This window comes from Arachis ipaensis, chromosome B2 (assembly GCF_059453495.1).
Source record: "Arachis ipaensis isolate K30076 ecotype BB chromosome B2, ASM5945349v1, whole genome shotgun sequence".
In the NCBI taxonomy this organism is placed as follows: Eukaryota; Viridiplantae; Streptophyta; class Magnoliopsida; order Fabales; family Fabaceae; genus Arachis; species Arachis ipaensis.
In genome coordinates, this window is record NC_142437.1 from 23,850,035 (window position 1) to 23,854,256 (window position 4,222).

Sequence of the window (4,222 nt, forward strand, 5' to 3'; positions counted from 1 at the left end):
TTGCATATTTAAATTGTATTTGATACGTAATATATCCATTTTATTTGTGTTTTAATTGTATATAGATTACTCTATACTTTTAATGTTAATAGGATTTTTTAAATATTACTTTTCATATTTTCTTATTCTTTAATTTTATATAAGTTACTATATTCTTTCAATGTTAATAAATTCTTTTTAATAGGTATACATTGAGTTAAATTCTAATTCATTTTGACATTTAATATAGTGAGTGATTGCGTTATCCAAAAACCTTTTCTTTTACCAAGAGTTTTTTAAAACTGTCATGCATATGATATAGTGATAGTGATTGTGCTGTCCAAGAATTTTTTTTATCTCGAGATACCACGCAACTAATATAGTTTTTTTTTTGGGTCTCGAGGTGCAGTTTTTTAGAACCGCCACGCAACAAATAGTTTTTTTTATTAGGTTTAAGAAAGAGTTAGAATTTTCTTTTGAGTAATGGAAAGGGCGAATAGTGGAATCGAACCCGCGTCTTCTCCTTGGCAAAGAAAAATTTTATTATTGGATAATATTTACATATTTAAATTGTATTTGATACGTAATATATCAATTTTATTTGTGTTTTAATTTTATATAGATTACTCTATGCTTTTAATGTTAATAGGATTTTTTAAATATTACTTTTCATATTTTCTTATTCTTTAATTTTATATAAGTTACTATATTCTTTTAATGTTAATAAATTCTTTTTAATAGGTATAAATTGAGTTAAATTATAATTCATTTTCACATTTTATATTTATTTTTTGTTATATCACTATATAAATCAACATTCACTTTATATAATTTTTTTTATCCCTCCTCACATAATCTCATATCTCTTTTTTTTGTCCTAGCACTCTTGCTAAATATATATAGTAAGTGACTATGTAATTGTATTTATTAGAAAGAAAGTGAAGAAGAAAATGACAGTGACTCAACTAACCAAAAAAAAGAAGATTTGACTTAAATTACTTTTTAATCCTTTTGTTTTTAATTGAACTACTTTTAACTATTTTATTTCTACTTCTCATGTGCCTTATTATTATAGCTTAGGATTTTTTTTCTTCTCACTCTAATGACATTTATTTTTTCTAGATTACTCTATAGTTTCATATTTTTCTATTCTCTATTTTTATATAGGTTACTCTATACTTTTTATAGTCTCTTGCTATTTATTTTTATATAAGATATTGTATGGTTTTAATGTTAATGTTATTTCTCTTTAATGGATATAAATTGAGTAATAAAAGTATAAAACATAATTCATCCTCTTCTTTTATTTATTTTTTTACCAAAGATAGGAGACTCAAACCCGTAACCTCTTAATTGAGTATGAAGAGACTATGCCATTTGAGCTATAACTCATTGGCCATCCTCTTCTTTTATACTTACTCCTTATGTTTTCTATATAAATCAACATCTACTTGACAGCTCTTCTTTATCTTCTCTTTCACATAATATCATGCCACTTATTTTTTTTTCTCCATTCTTCCTAATATTTTGCACAAATATTTAAAAAATTCAGTTGATAGCCACAATTTTTTTTTTTAGTTTGATAAACATATGTACGAAGTGATAAATTCTTGAAATACTAGATTTTTACAATTTTTTTTTAATTTTTGGTTTAATTGTATTCACAAGTTATTTTATTCATATATTATTTCTTTTTCTTTTAATAATTATATTTTTAATATCATTTAGTTAATCTAAGGACTACTACGCCTCCACGTCTTATGTCAAGGTACTGTAAAGAACAAGCTTCCCCCAACCGCCCCCAACAACAATAAATAGAAGACAAGAGGCAAAAACAAAGTTGAACTTTCACAATGATGTGTTTTCATATGGATTTAAAAACTTCTTACTCAGATTGGTTATTTTCTGTGCAGTGTCTATCAAATAACAAAAGAGCAGCTTTAACAGAGATAATTGATGTGTTACGAGCTGTGTGTCATGCGCATAGTTTGCCACTGGCATTGACATGGATCCCCTGTTATTATAGTGAGGGGATAGGAGATGAAGCTTCAAGAATACGGATTAAAGATGGGCGTAAAATTCCTGGTGAAAAAACTGTACTATGCATTGAAGAATCAGCTAGCTATATAAATGATATTGTGGTAGGAGGATTTGTTCATGCATGTGTTAAACATTATCTCGAGGAAGGGCAAGGTGTAGCTGGGAAAGCTCTTCAATCAAATCGTCCATTCTTCTATCCCGATGTGAAGGCCTATAACTTGTACACCATGCGTGAAAATATAAGTTGAATGCTGCCGTTGCAGTCAGGCTAAGGAGTACTCATACCAATGATGATGATTACATAATAGAATTCTTTCTACCTGTCAATATGAATCGAAGTCAAGAACAGCAACTTTTATTAGACAATCTATCAGGTACTATGCAGAGAAAGTGTCAGACTTTGAGGAAAGTTTCGGATGCTGAATTATACGGGATAGAAGGCTCGAGTTTTTCCTGTATGTCCTTGACAAACAATGAAACTGAAACTGCTCATAACCAGGTATATCTTAACAGTTGCTTCATTTGAGAAATCATTTGTTATAATTTATGATTCAACTTTGTAGGATATGGAGGGATCAAGAAAGCAGATTGAGAAAAAGAGAAGTCCAGTGAAGAAGAATGTTAGCTTGAGTGTTCTCCAGCAATACTTCTCTGGTAGTCTTAAAGATGCGGCTAAAAGCCTTGGTGATAAGACTACTACAGCTTTGTCCTTGCTTATTTCTTTTAATTTATTCAATCAGCATATTATTTTGGGTTAGATGATAGATGATAAATATTTGTGAAAAACACCAAGATGATTATTATTGACAAGTAATTCTTCTTGAACAGTTTGCCCAACAACCCGGAAAAGGATATGCAGGCAACACGGAATTGCAAGATGGCCATCGCGCAAGATTAATAAAGTTAATCGTTTAAAAAAAATACAAACCGTGCTTAACTCGGTCCAGGGTGTGGAAGGAGGACTGAAGTTTGATCCTTACACGGGGGGACTTATGTCAGGTGGATCAATCAACCAAGAAATTAATGCACGTAAAAGTTCTCTCTTTCAGAAGAAATGTTCTGTAAAACATCCTGATCCTGCAGCGAAAGATGCAGTCACCATATCTCCGGCATTTGGAAGCAAAGGTAAGAATTTAGCCGTTAAATTCGAGGATGATAATGATAATGATGTCTGTCTGTTGGGAAACCAGCTTCTGCATTCAGACATGCTTATATCTAATTCCAAGGGTGAGTTGAAGAAAAACAAAGCTTTTTCTGTTGGTGTAGATTCAAAACCAATAGCCAAGGATGATGGTGGATTATGCCAGGAACCCTTTCCGGTTTCTATTTTGGAAAGTTCTAGATGTGATGTAGCATATCATAGTCCAAACTCCCTGGTTGCTGATGAGATGGAAACTTATCTGAATGGGGCTGACAAGCTCGGCGAGCATCACAATCCTACTACTTCAAGCATGACAGACTCGTCAAATGGAAATTTGAGAATCGGAAACATTTGAAAGGAAAATCACCTTGTGTTGATAGTGGATAAAAAATTATTGTCAAAGCTGCCTACAAAGAAGATATGATCCGTTTCAAGTTTGATCCTGCAGCTGGTTGTCTCCAGCTCTATGAAGAAGTTGCAACAAGATTCAAATTACGAATCGGATCTTTCCAACTCAAGTATCTCGACGATGAAGACGAATGGATGATGATGGTAAATGACTCAGATGTGGAAGAATGCATAGAAATATTGGATGATCTTGGCACCCGTGCTGTGAAATTTCTTGTTTGCGAAATGCCTAGTGGTTTGAGCAGCCGTGGATTTAAAACAATTTAATTATCAACAAAGATATAATACTTATATTGGTCTCTAAAGTTACAACTTAATTTCAAAAATTTCGATTTACTTAATTTAGTCACTTGGTAGTTATGACTCATATTGGTTCTTGATCTTATTTTTGTCACAGTCTCACAGAATCGTTAATGACATGTTGAGATAGACTACGACTACTACGCTGTACTTTCTAGCGACTATTTGATGTAACAATTAAAATTTTTATACTTTAATTTTTTTTAATAAAACACTTAAAATCCTAATGTGAGTTACGGATACTAAGTTAAAAGATCAAACTAAGTAAATTGAAACTTTAAAAATCAGATTGAAGTTCAAATATAATTTTAAAACAAAATTTTAACTTATGTAGTGATTAATTTAAATGAGAAT

The 4,222-nt window shown here is 31.0% G+C and overlaps 1 pseudogene across 1 annotated transcript; it reads left to right on the top strand.

Moving 5' to 3' along the window:
• Window positions 1–1,835: 1,835 nt before the first annotated feature.
• Window positions 1,836–3,835, top strand: LOC107627019 (protein NLP9 pseudogene; annotated as a pseudogene). Its single transcript, XR_015905361.1, has 3 exons — window positions 1,836–2,518; window positions 2,583–2,703; window positions 2,848–3,835. The product of XR_015905361.1 is annotated as a protein NLP9 pseudogene (transcript).
• The last annotated feature ends 387 nt before the right edge of the window (window positions 3,836–4,222 follow it).